Source organism: Oncorhynchus masou, chromosome 1 (assembly GCF_036934945.1).
Source record: "Oncorhynchus masou masou isolate Uvic2021 chromosome 1, UVic_Omas_1.1, whole genome shotgun sequence".
NCBI classification, from domain to species: Eukaryota; Metazoa; Chordata; class Actinopteri; order Salmoniformes; family Salmonidae; genus Oncorhynchus; species Oncorhynchus masou.
This window is the reverse complement of record NC_088212.1, coordinates 34,365,045-34,382,135: the sequence shown is the minus strand read 5'-3', so window position 1 is coordinate 34,382,135 and position 17,091 is coordinate 34,365,045. Positions and strand designations below refer to the sequence as shown.

At 40.5% G+C, this 17,091-nt stretch overlaps 1 protein-coding gene across 1 annotated transcript in view; it reads right to left on the bottom strand.

Moving 5' to 3' along the window:
- The window catches only part of LOC135542741 (phosphatidylinositol 4-phosphate 5-kinase type-1 beta-like), an 83,677-nt gene extending 67,680 nt beyond the window's left edge, over positions 1 to 15,997 (bottom strand). Inside the window, exon 1 of the mRNA XM_064969915.1 lies at positions 15,795 to 15,997. The gene's annotated coding sequence lies outside the window, so the exon portion shown is untranslated. The remainder of the gene's footprint in view (positions 1 to 15,794) is intronic.
- Between the last annotated feature and the right edge of the window lie 1,094 nt (positions 15,998 to 17,091).

The window sequence follows — 17,091 nt, the reverse complement described above, 5'->3', positions numbered from 1 at the left end:
ATATACTGAGCACTTGTTTGGTTTCCTTACTCTGTAAGGATAATCAGCAATGTAATTTTGTAATTTGGGTGAACTACCATTTGACATCAAACTTTTCACTTAATATAGGGTGTCAAATGTTTATATTTTGTCCAATGTGTAAAAGAAGCCGCATGGTTGTCATAATCCGTTCAAAAGTTGTTAAGAGTTTTTACCCTTGTTGGATGACCAATATTAGGATGACTAAATCAATGGAGGCTAAAGAAAAGTGGTCAAAAATCTGGAAAAAAGCATTGAGTCAGTTACGCTGGATGCTGTGCGAGAATTAAGGCTAAATGACAGGCTCACCTTTGAATTTATCTTTCTTTTTTGAATCCGGAGGACATAAACAATATAGAGGAGTCATTCTATGAAAATGGTGGCTTTTTGAACAGCCAACTTTTACAAATATAACTTCTTAAAAATCTAAAAACTTACTCAGATAATAGTTAACGCCTTACCAATATAAATGACAGCTTAACATATTTTTATATTCTTACTACGTTATAAAATAAATGCTTGTGCTAACCTGTCACTGGTGTTACCTATATTTTAGATGACAATTCAGTCTTTCAAGAATGTAATTTCTCATACAAACAATTTGCATATATAATCAAAGGGAGAAAATGTTCATGATAATACTAAAAAATTGTTTGGATGATAAATAATTTACTTTAAACATGCGTGTGTAAAGTTATATTGTCTGACATTTTATTGCTTTTTTTAAACATAAGAAATAATTTAGGTTGAGTCAACAAAATTGAATGATCATATCCTTAAAATGTTTACTAATGAATGTAGCAACAGTTAGATAGATACAAAAAACATATTCAATTAAATTGGGAAACTGATGCTAGAACACCAATATGCCATACAGTAATACCAGTGACCCAATGTAACACTAGTGACACAATGTGAAACCAATGACAAACATAAGATTATTTCAAACAAATTTGATCAATTTATTAATAATATTTTTCATTACAAATAATTTCCTACTGTCACACCTACCCACAAAACTATGTAGCTTGTTAAAACAATATATATAGCAATTCTCATGCCATGTGACAAATATTGTGTAGGTCTACTTAAAGGGATAGTTACGAACTAAAATATTGGTTTCCTTACTGTGTTAGCAGTCTATGGACAAGGTAAGACAGCAATCAATGCTTTGGTTTTGTGCCTCAAATTCAAAATAATTAGCATATGAAACAGTGAACAAGTAAACACTTACACTGCCCTATCTGCAGTCTTTGCTTTTCAGCAGCACCTCATTTTGCCATATCTATTTTAGATTGAAATATATCTAAATTGCATATTTCAATTTCCTTTACTATAATCTGTATAATCCCAGTGACACATCTTAAATCCTCGCATGAAATTACCAAGTTAATCATCAAATTGTTAACATGTGAAGAGAGAGAGTGCACACACCATGTGCTTTTCAAAACAGTCCGGTCTCCAATGAACCTTTGACCCAGGAAGAATTTGGCAAGGATGTTGCATTTTTTCAAATTTGTGTTTTTTACACATTTTAACACCAGCGACATGAAATGTATGGACAGCTATTACTTGTAAATTATTTGTAATATTTATTTGATATTGTAGTTTTTTAAGTAGTCCACTAAATAACTATAATACTTTCCTTTGTATTATGACATTTAAAAGGAGGGAGAATTATTATTATTTTTTATCAAAATATGTGTCACTAAACCATGACTCCTGATCCGAGGGACAAGCCAATTTCATGGTACTGACCGTGCTCAACAATATGAGCAAAATAACTGTCTTATATATGTTTAATTAATAATAAAACAACCAATTAAAACAAAAAAAATATTTGTCATTATCTCACACTTTTAATTGTTTTTCCTGGTGAATAAGGCTGGGACAGGAAAGCCACCATTTTCATAGAATGACCCAGAAGTAAGATACAGTATATTTACAGAAGTATGTGGACACCCCCTCAATTTTGCAGATTTGGCTATTTCAGCCACATCCATTGCTGACAGATGTATAAAATAAAGCACACAGCCATGCAATCTCCATAGACAAACATTGGCAGTAGAGTAGTCTTACCGAAGAGCTCAGTGACTTTCAACGTGGTACCCTCATAGGATGCCACATTTTCCAACAAGTCAGTTTGTAAAATGTCTGCCCTGCTATTTTTTATTTTTTTTTTACCTTTATTTTACTAGGCAAGTCAGTTAAGAACAAATTCTTATTTTCAATGACGGCCTAGGAACAGTGGGTTAACTGCCTGTTCAGGGGCAGAACGACAGTAATGTTATTGTGAAGTGGAAATGTATAGGAGCAACAACGGCTCAGCCACAAAGTGGTAGACCACACAAGCTCACAGAATGGGACCACCAAGTGCGAAAATGCCCAGTGCGTGAAAATCGTCTGTCCTCGGTTGCAACACTCACTACGAGTTCCAAACTGCCTTTGGAAGCAACGTCAGCACAAGAACTGTTCGTCGGGAGCTTCAAGAAATGGTTTCCATGGCTGAGCAGCTGAACACAAGCCTAAGATCACCATGAGCAATGCCAAGTATCGGCTGGAGTGGTGTAAAGCTCCCCCGCATTGAACTCTGGAGTAGGGGAAACACGTTCTCTGCAGTGATGAATCACACTACACCATCGGCAGTCCGACAGACAAATCTGTGTTTGGCGGGTGCCAGGAGAATGCTACCGACCCCAATGCATAGTGCCAACTGTCAAGTTTGGTGGAGGAGGAATAATGGTCTGGGCTGTTATTCATGGTTCGGGCTAGGGAAATCTTAAACACTACAGCATACAGACGCTTCTGTGCTTCCAACTTCGTGGCAACAGTTTGGGGTTAGACCCTTTCCTGTTCCAGCATGACAATGCCCCTGTGCACAAAGCCAGGTCCATACAGAAATGGTTTGTCAAGATCCGTATGGAAGAACTTGACTGGCCTGTACAGAGCCCTGACCTCAACCTTCGGGATGAATTGGAATGCCGACTGCGAGCCAGGCCTAATAGCCCAACATCAGTGCCCAACCTCACTAATGCTCTTGTACTAAATGGAAGCAAGTCACCTCAGGAATGTTCCAACATCTAGTGGAAAGCCTTCCCAGAAGAGTGGCAGATATTGTAGCAGCAAAGGGGACCCAACTCCATATTAAATGGCCATGATTTTGGAATACGGTGTTCAAAGAGCATACTTTTGATCATGTAGTGTATATATTGATTTTGAGCAGGGGTTGGAGCCGGTTCAGGGAACCGAAAACTGGAAAATAACTAAATTTTTTAAGGAACAGAATCTGAACCGGGAATAAAAGTGATCAATACTGTTCCAGAACAGAACTGTTATTTTAAAAGCATGGGAACCAGTTAATAACGTTATTTTACAATCCAGGGTTGTTGTTTTTTGCACCTATAGATGTGAGGGGTTGAGGGTAGCTGAAGGGTGGGACAAAAAATGAACTAAAAATATAAATAACTCATGTAACTCATGTATACAGTGTTCATAAAATGTATGTCGTATGTAAAAGCTGGAAGTAGAAGCGTTGGTATTGTTGTCCATTAGCTTACTCCAATTAGGGGGGGGGGGTGGTAAGGTTAGAGGAAAAAATAATACAGAAGGCAAAAATATATATAAAATATATATATGGGGGATTGGAAATGATGCAGACAATTACATTGCTAGAACCTACAACACAGCTGCAATATTAAAGCAAAAAAAGACCTTCCTCTGTCAATCAGAAACTTCTTCCAGTGTCTGCCTGTCAGCTGAATATCTTTGCCAGTATGTATGTGTCCGTGTAGTATACCTGCCCCTCCCCCTCCAAAGCATAGCTGTCGCCATTTTCTGAAGATTTCTCACAACAACAAGTGTATCTCTGTGAAATGTCAATGGAACACTGAGCCTACAGTACCACAAGCTTTGTATTTTCAAATCCTTTTACATTAATTTTAGCTTGTGTCATGTTAATTTCGCTTTTTGCGACCCACAGAAAAACGACTTTGCAGACAACCACCTTAACATGTTAAATCCTCCAAAGTTGAGGTGAGAAAGCTACACGGTGCTTATTATCGGATGTTTTAGGCTACAAAATGTGACTATTTTTATATAATATTAATGATATGTTAGAGAAAGACCCCACTGAACGATTCAGAACATGAAGAATCACATTTGTCTTGGTAAAATGTATTTCAGAACATAAGGAAGTGAAATTGAAATCACCAAAGCGCCCTTTCACCCACAGAATAGGTGGACACCCTACCTAATAACAGGAACAGCACCATCTACTGGTCAGAATCTGGTAATATCAGGATGTAGGATGGGACATACACCTAACAACTTTAACGACCAATGGTCATTATCTAAATCAGGTGTTAGGTACTATATTTATTGAATATTATATGAATCCTATAAATAAAGAATGGCCAAATTGGATGCAATAAATTATCTTAATTTCTCAGAGATCAAATTATATTTCAACAAAATAATGTTGCAGGAATGGTAATGTTATCGGTTTCTAACAGAAAAGATTTCAGTACAATCTGAGATGGTGGGTGTCGAAATCTTCTTGTGTTTTTTGTTGGAAAAACAACCCCCATCAATCCTTCAGTGTACAGTAATATGCCTGAGTAGTACAGTCTGATGATGCTCTTTGACCCAGGAACACACTCAAGCCTTCGGACTGAAGAACATTTATATTGATTGTAACCTTTCTCCTATTCATCCTGTGTGCAGCAGAGAAAATAAGTGACATCAGTCGTTCTGAGTCACCAATAGCGTAAAAGCTGGTTTGCTGCATACAGACAGAATTCAGACCACAGTCACTCATCAATGTTTAAACTAAGAACTGTCATGATGGTTACAACCCTGTATGGTCAGGACTTTAAAATGGTTTTACCTCTGGAACAATGCACATTAAGAAAGCCTATAGCACATAAATAGACAAACTTAAATCAGAAGCCTATAACCGTCTGAGAGAATAATCTCGTCCACCAACCGGCTCGCGGTCTGTCAAATATACGTGGCAGCAATTGAGCCTGTTAGGTTAGACAGAGAATAACTATTATGAGTTTCGGTGAACAGGTACGAGCATCTCCAATCCCTATCCAGCTGTAAAATATGACAATGTCGCAGGCAGGCATGGCTCTGCTCTGGCGAGTCTTATATCAGAATGAGGACAGGAACAGCGCCAGACAGAACACAACTGTTGCTCTGGTGATATTTGTCAAAGGGGACACGATTTGCATGAGCTGCTTTCCCATTCAAACCCACAGTGCCACACTAACCTGACCCTGAGCTGGTCACCTCCACCTAACAGTCAAATCAGTAGGAAACCGGAAGCTCATCACAAAGTCAAGGCGACACGGACCCATTTTCATCCATGACACTGCACCCCTTTTCCATTGTTAGGTTTCCATAGTGGACCCACTTTTCTCCATGACACCTTGTGACTGTTCCAAAACAGGTTAAGGTACAAGCAAAATGCTAAACTAAGGGACAGAGATTGCTAATCAAGCCCTGTCCGAGACATCCAACACGGGGAAAACATCTCCTGACACCGTTTATTTGAACTTAGCCTCGTGGAGATGGCATGGGAACCAAGCCTAGATGATGAGAAATGTTGCCTGAGACCTGAAGACTTCGTGTTCGATCAGGAAACTAACGACTAGGCTTTAGCTCAGCGAACTAACAGTGTAGTGGAGTGCAGTCGACCCGAGTTCAAACCCCAGCCAGTCATACACGCTTGCTTGAGACAGCGATTCTAGGTACAGTGGGGCAAAAAAGTATTTAGTCAGCCACCAATTGTGCAAGTTTTCCCACTTAAAAAGACGAGAGGCCTGTAATGTTCATCATAGGTACACTTCAACTATGACAGACAAAATTAGAAAAAAAAATCCAGAAAATCACATTGTAGGATTTTGAATGAATTTATTTGCAAATTATGGTGGAAAATAGCTGTGCCTGAGAGAGCTTGAGAGAGAGCTTGAGAGGGAGGATCTGCAGAGAAGAATGGGAGAAACTCCCTAAATACAGGTATGCCAAGCTTGAAGCATCATACCCAAGAAGACTGTAATTGCTGCCAAAGGTGCTTCAACAAAGTACTGAGTAAAGGGTCTGACTACTCATGTAAATGTGATATTTCAGTTTGCAACAATACATTTTTTTTAAAGTTATTGCTTTGTCATTATGGGGTATTTTGTGTATATTAATGAGGAAAAACAACTATTGAATCCATTTTATAACAAGGCTGTAACGTAACAAAATGTGGAAAAAGTCAAGGGGTCTGAATACTTTCCGATTGCACTGTATTTCACACATCCAGCCCAGTGTTTTTCTGCATTACAGAGTGACTTTCAGTAGGGGATGGTCTGTCTGCTAGCAGCTCTCAGCACTGGGGAGGAATGTGGCACACTAGTGCAAAGAGCCCTGTTAATGTGCTGGGCAGTGAGTGAGGCTACATGTTTGACTAAAGCAGCAATACTAAGAGTTGTTCCTGACCATCTTACCAGAAAAAAACTATGCCTTAGTAATAAGCTAGGCAAGGGCCGAGTCATCGGCTATATAGCCTAATAGGGCCCGGAGTTTTTCCTACTCAGCCTGTCAGGAAACACTGAATATAACACAGTCAAGCTTGTGGAGTCTGCACTCAGCCAGTGTGGTACGTCACTGAAGAGTGCACTCGGAAAGGTTTTGACCCCTTGACTTTTCCCACATTTTGTTACGTTGCAGACCTATTCTAAAATGGTTTCCCCTCGTCAATCTACACACAATACCTCATAATGACAAAGCAAAAACAGGGTTTTTAGAAATGTCACATTTACATATTCAGGTCCTTGAAGCACCTTGGGCAGCGACTACAGCCTCGAGTCTTCTTGGGGATGACGCTACAAGCTTGGCACACCTGTATTTGGAAAGATTCTCACATCTTTCTCTGCAGATCCTCTCAAGCTCTGTCAAGTTGGATGGGGAGCGTCGCTGCACAACTATTTTCAGTTATCTCCAGAGATGTTTGATCAGGTTCAAGGCCGGGCTCTGGCTGATCCACTCAACGACATTCAGAGACTTGTCCCGAAGCCACTCATGCGTTGTCTTGGCTGTGTGCTTAGGGTCCTTGTCCTGTTGGAAGGTGAACCTTCACCCCAGTCTGAGGTCCTGAGCCCTCTGGGGCAGGTTTTCATCAAGGATCTCTCTGTACTTTGCTCTGTTCATCTTTGCCTCAATCCTGACAAGTCTCCCAATCACTGCCGCTGAAAAACATCCCCACAGCATTATGCTGTCACCACCATGATTCACTGTGGGGATGGTGCCAGGTTTCCTCCATACGTGAAGCTTGGCATTCAGGCTAAATAGTTCAATCTTGGTTTCATCAGACCAGAGAATCTTGTTTCTCATGGTCTGAGAGTCCTTTAGGTGCCTTTTGGCAAACTCCAAGCGAGCTGTCAAGTGCCTTTTACTGAGGAGTGGCTTCTTTCTGGCCACTCTACCATAAAGGCCTGATTGGTGGAGTGCTACAGAGATGGTTTCCCTCCTGGAAGGTTATCCCATCTACACAGAGGAACTCTGGAGGAGCTCTGTCAGAGTGACCATCGGATTCTTGGTCACCTCCCTGACCAAAGCCCTTCTCCCCCATTTACTCAGTTTGGCCGGGTGGCCAGCTCTCGGAAGAGTCTGGGTGCTTCCAAACTTCTTCCATTTAATAATGATGGAGGCTACTGTGTTCATGAGGACCTTCAATGCTGCAGACATATTTTGGTACCCTTCCCCAGATCTGTGTCTCGACACAATCCTGTCTCAGAGCTCTAAGGACAATTCCTTCGACCTCATGGCTTGGTTTTTGCTCTGACCTTTTATAGAGAAGGTGTGTGCCTTTCCAAATCATGTCCTATCAATTGAATTTACCACAGGTAGACTCCAATCAAGTTGTAGAAACATCAATGGAAACAGGACGCACACAAGATCATATTTCGAGTCTCATGGCAAATGGTCTGAATGCTTATATAAACAAGGTATCTGTTTTTTTGTATACATTTGCTAAAATTTCTAAAAAACTTTTTTCTTTGTCATTATGGGGTATTGTGTGTATATTGATGAGGGAAAAAATATTTTATACATATTAGAATAAGGCTGGAAGGTAACATGTGGAAAACGTCTAGGAGTCTGAATACTTCCTGAAAGCACTGTATGTGCACTCGGGCATTTCCTATTAAAAGAACCCTTGAGCACCAACATGTGCAGTTCATAGGAGTAGGGTTGCATAGGAGTAGGGTTGCTGAAGAATTTTGCTTAAATTCATCAAAAGAAAGTTAGCTTATAACAGTGAACCAAATCTAGGTCTTGTGACATATTTTGGTTAAACTATCCCCAATTCAATAGAATTGTAACCCTCTGCATGCACAGTGCATTCTTCCATCACATGTACAACTGATTCTCAAGATCTTGCACACTAATGAGATGCTATTGAGCCCACACTACTACACTGTCTGAGCCAAGGACTACATGCTTTCTGGTAAGTCTTGATTACAATACTGGGTGGGGTGAATATATTTAATTTGACATACATGATTTTTTGTTAACTTGTAAATAGTAGCCTACAGCATTTCTAACTTTCTGCTAGTTCTGCTAGTTAGCAGTCTCAAGCGAGCTAAAAACTAACTGAGGAGTGTTAATTCACCTGTTTCCATACATGTTTCATTTTAAAAATGTATCTTACAAAAGGAGTTGTTTAATCTAACTGCTTAACTATTTATCTGTACATGGAATTGTATTTGGGGTTTTTTAACTGATTTTTTTCTAATCTTTACAGGAAAATGCCACAGGCACTATCTGATGTGTGGCTGCTTGGTCTAAAGTGGAGGAGTCCTACACCCATTGGCTGTGCTGCTCATGCATCGAATCTGCTCCTGAAGGACATCATAGCACTGAAAACAATGGATTCACTCTACAAGAGAGCCAAGGAAATGGTTTGGTATGTGAAGGGTCATCACGTTATAGCAGCAATCTACTTCACCAAGCAAAGTGAGAAGAATAAGAGCAACACATTGGAGCTGGCCAGCAACACCCGTTGGGGTGGTGTGGCCATCATGTTTGACAGTCTCTCCAAGAAATGACCATATCACAGTCTGCCCATATGGACAGCCCCATCAAGAGGATCCTCCTGTATAATGTATTTTGGGAGAGGGTGGTAAGCTGCCTGAAACCTATAGCAGTAGCCATTGCACGGATTGAGGGAGACAATGCCATCCTGTATGATGTTCAGACTCTGCTTGCAGATGTAAGAGAAGAAATCCGTTCGGCCCTGCCCACTTCCCAGTTGGTCCAAGTAGAGGAAACTGCAGTTCTGAAATACATTAAAAAGCGTGAAGACTTATGCCTGAAGTCCATACACGCCGCAGCGTACATGTTGGACCCCAAGTATGCTGGCAAGAGCATCCTGTCTGGTGCAGAGATCAACAGGGCCTATGGTGTCATCACTACCGTGTCTCGCCACCTTGGCCTGGATGAGGGCAAGGTTCTTGGCAGTCTGGCAAAGTACACTTCCCAGCAAGGGCTTTGAGATGGAAATGCAATATGGCATCTATCGTCCCAACATATCTCATCAGCCACCTGGTGGAAGGGACTTTGTGGATTTGAGGCTGTTTCCCCAGTTGCCACCATCATCCTCCAAATCCCACCAACATCAGACACCTCAGAGTGCAACTGGTCCTTGTTTGGGAAAACACACACCAAAGCACGCAACAGGCTGACCAATACAAGGGTTGAAAAATTGGTGGTCTGACAATGAGCTATCATCAACAAGGTTGGAAAGTGACAGTGAAGATGAGGCCTCAAGAGTCTGATGTTCCAGAGGTGGACATTGAGGAGGTCCATGGAGAAGACATGGAAGCCTGAGAGGAAGACCAAAGCTTTAGTTTCTAGACTATCATTTTACAGACATTTTTGGGAGATGCGAAGGATCATTGGGGATCATTCAATATTCCCTTTATTTTGTTGTTTTGTGAAATCCTCCCATGTGAAGTGTCAACTCATTTAATTAAAGTTAGATTCATAACTAAATTGTTTAAAATTTCTATTGGAAGGATTTAATACATTTGCAATTATATCTACTTATGATAAGGTAAAAGGTTTATGTTTCTGCCTCCATATGATATGGTAAATATATCCAATGCAAACATCTATATTTAAATAGTATTCATATTAATTTGCATATATTCCCGTTAACTCACACGGAAAGTTTCCACCTCTGAATATTCCCCAAAATGTGCCCTACATAGGAGCATGTCAATGTGTGTGTCAAATGAAAGCTAAAAGTCTATTCTTTTTTAATAAAGGAATATGTGGACACACCTACTCATTCCAGGGTTTTTCTTTATTTTTTACTATTTTCTACATTGTTGAATAATAGTGAAGACATGAAATAACACATATGGAATCATGTAGTAACCAAAACAAGTGTTATACAAATCAAAATAGATTTGAGATTCTTCAAAGTAGAGGTTAGACAACTATGCCGCATAAAATTCAAGCTCGTTGGAAACAAATTTACAAGCATCTAGTGGTCAGAACCTGGTAATATCAGTTTTGCTGAAAAGACATGGAACAACCCTTGTTACGTCTGAATTTTCAGAATCTTCCCTCCTAATAAGGAAGAAAAATGTTAAAATATCTTAAAGATATGTGGGTTTTTGATAACAAAATGACAAGACACTAGTTAATATTTCTTAAACTTACAGTAGGCTAATAATTTATACAAAACTAAATATGCATGTTGATATTAGTTGGCAGGGGCCTTCAACATTATTGTGTTTGATGTATTTCTAATACCTTTTAAGACTTTTTTTAGAAAATGTTTTTAAAGACCCCTTTTCCATCTGTGTGACAAGAAATCAAAGCTTTTGCTTATTCCTAATTTTAGGATTGAAAATGGTTCAAAAACATATATATGCCTTCATTTCCAAAAACTGTAGACTCTTAGCTTTAATTTGACACCAAATTTGATATGCTCCAAAAAACTTCACATTGGTGCTCATGGGTCCTTTTACATGGAAATTACCATTGGCTATAATGGGAAATCAATCATTGTAGTCACAAATCACAGTTGGGTCACCTGCTACTGTCCTTCCACTGGTATACTGTTATGTTCAGCTCATAACTGTTGGTAAAAGCAAGACTGAAAGCAGTCTGGACAACCCCTCCCTCTCAATCTTCTCTCTCTCTCCGGTTAATGTCACCTCTCACAGCTCTTACCGACACCTACCACCTACCCTCTTTCCATTTACTGTAACAAGCATCCTCACCCACTGAGCACAAACCGACACCGGATGTCCATCAACGTTGAAAAGTAGTTCATATTTGGTCAGTACGCCTTGGCCGGACCAAATCTGAACAGGTCATAGACGTCTATGTTTCACAAGTTTAGACAGCACAGCACAGTATGGAAAAGTACAGTACAGTATAATAGAGCACACTAGAGTACAGTATAATGTACTATACTGTACATACACTACATGACCAAAAGTATTGAGACCTACTCGTCGAAAATCTCATTCTGAAATCATGTGCATTAATATGGAGTTGGTTCCCCCTTTGCTGCTATAACAGCCTCCACTCTTCTGGGGAGGTTTTCCACTAGATGTTGGAACATTGCTGCAGGGATTTGCTTCCATTAAGCCACAAGAGCATTCGTGAGAGAGGGCACTGATGTTGGGGGATTAGGCCTGGCTTGCAGTCGGCATTCCAAATCATCCCAAAGGTGTTCGATGGGGTTGAGGTCAGGGCTCTGTGCATGCCAGTCATGTTCTTCCACACCAATCTTGACAAATAATTTCTGTATGGACCTCGCTTTGTGCACTGGGGCATTGTCATGCTGAAACAGGAAAGGGCCTCCCACAAATTGTTGCCACATAGTTGGAAGCACAGACTCGTCTACAATGTCAATATGCTGTGGCATTAAGATGAGCTTTCACTGGAACTAAGGGGCCTAGCCTAAACCATGAAAAACAGCCCTAGACCATTATTCCTCCTCCCACTAAACGTTACAGTTGGCACTATGCATTGGGACAGGTTGCGTTCTCCTGGCATCCGCCAAACCCACATTTCCACTGCTCCAGAGTCCAATGGAGGTGAGCTTTACACCACTCCAGCTGACGCTTGACGGTGATCTTTTGCTTGTGTGCAGCTGCTTGGCCTCCCGATGAACAGCTTTTGTGCTGAAGTTGCTTCCAGAGGCAGTGTTGCAACTTAGGACAGACGACTTTTACGCGCTACGTGCTTCAGCACTCGGCGGTCCCATTCTGTGAGCTTGTGTGGCATACTACTTCGCGGCTGAGTCGTTGTTGCTCCTAGACATTTCCACTTCACAATAACAGCACTTACAGTTGACCGGGGCAGCTCTAGGATGGCAGAAATTTGACGAACTGACTTGCTGGAAAGGTGGCATCCTATGAGGGTACCACGTTGAAAGTCACTTAGCACTTCAGTAAGACCATTCTAAAGCCAATGTTTGATTGGCTGTTTGCTCGATTTTATACACCTGTCAGCAACGGGTGTGGTTGAAATAGCCAAATCCACTAATTTTAAAGGGGTGTCCACATACTTTTGAATATATAGTATATCTACTTTACTGTACTGCACTTAACTCCATTGTGCTGTGATGTCTATATTTCACACGTTTGGATGTCTGTGACTGGTTCAGATTTGGTCTGGACCAACCAAATGTAGTCTAGTTTAGGGGCAGAGCTCACTATTATTATAATCAGTGTGTAGAATAATACTCAGATATGCAAAAGAAGGATATATAGCACATTTCTACCTTTGTGTACATATTTAGGATTCATTACCATGAAGAGAATGATATTCATATCCATAATTCTGCATTTCTGTACAGTACAGATCAGGGACCCATGATGTAATTCCATTACTGTACTCAAGGTGTCATGACATAGCTGACACCCCATTCTTTCTGCAGACATCTTTTTGAATCTTGATTCAGAGCAGATATTTAACAGTTTTTTGGAAAACGTAAAAAACAGAGGGAGATTTTCCTTAATTCTGATACCAAACGTTCCATCTGTACAGTTCTTACAGTAAATGCGTTTTTGTGAAATGTGTAAATTGTTCAAAGTAATCCTTGTGCATAGAGTTGTATGGGTTGTTCAACTTTTAGCTATATCGTCTAGAATAGCTTTAAATAACAACTATGATGGTAATAGTAGTACAGTTTGTGTAATGTGTTTTATTTAGTAGGGGATTTTTCAGTTCAGATTATTTCTAATTAAATTGCATATAGTCTATAAAAAAAGTACAGCTATTGCTCAAATTCTGTGGTAATTGTTTTTTTTAACGAGAAATCAAAAGGGCTATGTGTAACCAACCACACGCATGTATGAATGCAAGAGGAAGTTCCCTATTGGTCAAATTCTATATCCTACTGTAAATAAAACAAATTGAATTTATTATGGATCCCCATTAGCTGCTGCCAAGGTCCAGCAAAATTAAGGCAGTTATACAATTTAAAAAACATTACAATATATTCATTACAGAATCCACACTACACCAAGTGTGTGCCCTCTACTGCTTGCATCAGTTTCCTGATGTGGAATAGAGTTCCATGTAGTCAAGGCTCTATATAGTACTGTGCGCCTCCCATAGTCTGTTCTGAACTTGGGGACTGTGAAGAGACCTCTGGTGGCATGTCTTGTGGGGTATGAATGGGTGTCTGAGCTGTGTGCTAGTATTTTAAACAAACAGCTCGGTAACTTCAGCTTGTCAACACCTCTTACAAAAACAAGTAATGAGGAAGTCAATCGCTCTTCCACTTTGAGCTATGAGAGATTGACATGCATGTTACTAATGTTAGCTCTCTGTGTACATCCAAGGGCCAGTCGTGCTGCCTTGTTCTGAGCTAACTTCAATTTCCCCAAGTCCCTCTTTGTGGCACCTGACCACACGGCTGAACAGTAGTCCAGGTGCGACAAAACTAGGACCTGAGGGACCTGCCTCAGTGCTAGTGTTGTTAAAAAGGCAGATCAGAGCTTTAATATAGACAGACTTCTCCTCCATCTTAGCTACTATTGTATCAATATGTTTTGACCATGACAGTTTACAACACAGGGTTACTCCAAGCAGTTTAGTCACCTCAACTTGCACAATTTCCAAATGATCCATTACGAGATGTAATTGAGGTTTAGTGAATGATTTGACCCAAATGCAATGCTTTTAGTTTGAAATATTTAGGACGAACTTATTCCTTGCCACCCATTCTGAAACTAACTGCAGCTCTTTGTTAAGTGTTGCAGTCATTTCAGTCGCTGTAGTAGCTGTCATCCGCATACATAGCCTTACTCAAAGCCAGTGGCATGTCATTAGTAAAGATTGAAAAAAGCAAGGGGCCTAAACTGCTACACTGGGGAATTCCTGCTTCTACCTGGATTATGTTTGAGATGCTTCCATTAAAGAACACCCTCTGTGTTCTGTTAGACAAGTATCTCTTTATCCACATTATAGCACGGGGTGTAAAGCCATAACACATACGTTTTTCCAGCAGCAGACGATGATCGGTAAAGCTGCACTGATGTCAAACAAGACAGCCCCCACAATCATCTTTTCATACATTTCTCTCATCCAATCACCAGTAATTTGTGTAAGTGCCATGCTTGTTGAGTTTCCTTCCATATATGCGTGCTGAAAGTCTGTTTTCAATTTGTTTACTGTAAAATAGCATTTTATCTAGTCAAAAACCATTTTTTCCAGAAGTTTACTAAGAGTTGGTAACAGGCAGATTGGTCGAGTTTTTGAACCAGTAACGGGGGCTTTACTATTCTTGGGTAGCGGAAGGACTTTAGCTTCCCTCCGGGCCTGAGGGCACACACTTTCTAGTAGGTTTAAATTGAAGATGTGGCAAATAGGAGTAGCAATATTGTCCTCAGTCATTTTACATCCAGAATGTCAGACCCCGGTGGCTTGTCATTATTGTTGATAGACAACCATTTTTTCAGCTCTTCCACGCGGAGCGGACTTTACAGAATTCATTAAGGTGACCTGCTAAAAAGTATTATATAGTGTGTGTATCCCTGAGGATGCCAGGTGTTGAAAAGTCCCAGGCTTTCCAGAGTCCTTGGAACACGGAGAAAGGTCCCCAACCTAGCCAATATTGATAACATAATGGATCTCACCAGTAAATTGGTAGGCTTATTTTCCAGAAATCAACAACAGAAATGGGCTATTCAGCACAAACCCTATGTGATCATCAATATGAGAGTCTAGCCTATTAAATCACCAATGGCAACTGTAACGTGTTCAAGAACTGATACCTTGAGCTATTGCTACATGAAGGCTAACACCATGGCGCCACTTCCTCACAATATTACGTAATTTCACACTTTTCTGAATAAACTGTTTCTCAGAGTAGCACAACAACAGCTAGCAGTAAACCTTGCCACCATACTGAAGATAAATTAAAGTTAGCCTTATAAATTGGGGTGCACTAAAATGTTTTCTTTTGCAGGCCATTGGTAAACAAGTCCTGGTGTTCTCATCAACATTTCGCTGTATTAGTTGGTCACGAAACGGGGTCAAGGTTATGTTGCATTTCCAGGCTTCACTATTTTAGAAATTTAACACGTCCTTGCCCTAATAGGTAGCCGCTTAATCTTCGACTGACAAAAACACCTTTGCCAGCAATTGCTGAAACGTCTCATGTCATGTCACCTGACCAATATGGCACAACTCAAATGGATACTTCAACGGACAGGTAACAATCACAATTATCAAGAATAACACATCAAACTTACCAGCTGTTATTTCTCGTTTGGATAGCGAAATTGATCTTGTCTTTCCGTGAGATTTCAGGGAGTATTCCAGTCCCCTTTAGGCAATAATTAGAGAGCGCAAGCAGCAGTGAGTGCGGCTCCCTGCGTACGGTAGTCTATGCTGTATCTGGCTCCTGACAGAAGTAGACTTGGGTACACACAGCTCTCATTCTCCGCCTCTCAGCATAACCAGGCATTCAGTGCACCAACCTACTCTGCTGTGATGCAGAACTTGTATAAGCAAGCCATCTACAGGGCAGTGATGGTAGGCTACAGAAGGTTTGACTTTCACCAGTGATCTCCTTGCTGGTGTATGGTGCATTTCATTATGGGGAATAACGCCATCTAGTGGCTGACAACTACTGTTGCATTAGGGAAGTCTACCAACAAAGTTGTACAATTCAATGGCTAAATAGAAAAGGGTTCATTATAAACGGGCATGCCCAAGACTAGTCCTTGATCATGACTCTCAATTCCATTACACATAAGTAATTGGATGAATACCGTCTTATGTATGGGGGACTTTTGTTAAGAGCAGCAACACTCAATTTGAACATTAACACCCATCGCTTGCGGTACTGTTTTGGAAGCATAGGGACCTTATCTTTAATGTCAGCGAGAAAGTATTTTCAAAAAACAAAATGTTACATTGATACACACCTTGATAGGGTAAGTGTTCCCACACGGCCATATCGCTATGTTACAGTGATTGTTTATGGAAGACGAGAGTCGGCAACCTGTGATAATTAGCTATCTAACACGCCCGGAACAACTGTGTGTCAGTGTCACTCGGGAAGAGTAGCGGAAGTGTAGTTTCGTCAGATGGAGGCACTCATAGCTGTTTAGATGGATCTTTGCAAAACTGCTACAAGTGTATGTTTTTTATTTTAAGGATTCTTTCTCGGTGATTTAAAGAAAAGGGTCATATGTTTCAAAAGTCGTATCACAAGCAGTGATGATTGACATCTCTAAACGTAAAACAGTGTCGGGATTGTTGTCCACATGAGCCAGTCGTGGGTGGGGTGCTATAAAAGGGAGTAGGCAGAATGCCGCTTAGAGTTTGAGAGCTACTCCAAGACTAAAGAACCAACTACTATACAACCCACAGAGAACATGCAAAGGCACAGTTGACAAGGAAAAACTCCCTAGATAGGAAGGAACCTTGAAGAACCAGACTCTGAGGGGAGACATGTGCCTGTTGTCTGACAGTTGTCTCTGTCTGCTGAGTTTGATAAAAGGATGAATCTTTGACTGCAAACGACAAATGAGTTTATACAGT